Raw genomic sequence first — 1,615 nt, 5'->3', positions numbered from 1 at the left:
TAACGCGAGCGATGCCGCGAACAAAAGCTAGTACAAAATAAATGCACAATATCATTGAGGAACGCATCGTTTATTTCATTGTTGCATGTTCCACACGCATGACCTGTTGCCATGGATACAACTGGATCCTTTCCAGTACTAAAGTGATATACAGACAAATAAAACCATCGTTATCATTTACATTTTTAAATCCTGGACCATTTCGTGCCAAGCTTGGCTTATTATTTTTAATCTACTACGAAAAATGTTTGTTATTTACGATTAGGACACGTGGGCACATTTTTATGTATATATAAGAATTTTTGTGGTAAATTTTATAAATGCTTTATGTAAAATAGACTCAAATAGAATAGGTTTTTATAGACGATGATGAAAGCATCACCTGCGCTAACGGATTACGCTGGGGGGCTCCTGTGTAAGATGATACAATGAGCATGAAGAACCAAACTTCATTCATGTTAGCCCATATTGACAAATGACAATATACCAGGATAGTTTCCGGGGGAAACCGCATAGAGGTCAACCTGACATGGTACATTGCTAGCAATGCCAAATATAGAAGTTAGAAATATTTTATGCATTACCGTAAAGGCATATCATTCGTTATATTCGAGAACGGGTGGTATTTATAAGGACTGGTCTAATCTGATAATTATAACTGATTTATTTTCCTAGTAACTAATACTTTTATATATTTTTGTCAATCTTGCTACTTGGCAATTTGTATTCACACAATATCTCTTAAATATGTAATGCTGAAAACATTTATTTAAAAGAGCAACATGTATTTTGCTTGTTCTTCTCGTAATGAGTCAGTTTTCCAAATGAGCGGTAGATTTCTAGGTACTTATAAAACAAATGAAATAAATAAATATAATGACGTCGGTGGTCTAGCGGTCTAGCACACCCCTTTACATACGATGGTCGCGGGTTCGATTCCTGGCACGGCACAAACATTTGTATTTATGAGTATGGTTGTTTGTATCGGTCTGGGTGTTTTATATGTATAATATGTATGTATTTACGAAAAAATAATTATCTATGTATTTGTATCAGTTATAACCTAGCTAGCTTAACTGGGGTCTAGATGGCGCTGTGTGAATTGTCCTTAGATTATTATTATTAATTTGATACCTGTTAATTACATTAGGGTCCGTTTTCACTTGCTTTTGCACTATTATTTTTCAATGAATTAAAATACATATATGAATGAATGAATGAAACTCTTTATTGTTCCTCTCACAGTAAATACAATTACATATACAATTATGTACAAAATGACAATAACATATACTCCTTTCTATTTCTTTATTGGAACTAACTTTATAAGATTTCTACGTTTTATAATATAGACAACGATCTGTCGACGCACCATGAATTTAGCAGATAAATAAACTCTTACTAATACTATAAATGCGAAAATAACTCTGTCTATCTGTCTCGCTTTTACGCCGAAACTACTGGACCGATTTAGAGGAAATTTGGTACACAGATAATCTAGACCTAGAGACTAGGAAGTACATAGGCTACTTTTTAATGCGATAATAGGGCTGTAAGGGGCTGAAAGGGGAGATGAAAATTTCTATGGAGGTAAGGTCATTTTTAATGCAGAAAC

The sequence above is a fragment of the Achroia grisella genome, unplaced genomic scaffold (genome assembly GCF_030625045.1).
Source record: "Achroia grisella isolate CSIRO2021 unplaced genomic scaffold, CSIRO_AGI_Agris_v1 utg1589, whole genome shotgun sequence".
In the NCBI taxonomy this organism is placed as follows: domain Eukaryota; kingdom Metazoa; phylum Arthropoda; class Insecta; order Lepidoptera; family Pyralidae; genus Achroia; species Achroia grisella.
The sequence above is the reverse complement of the archived record's forward strand: the minus strand, read 5'-3'. Positions refer to the sequence as shown.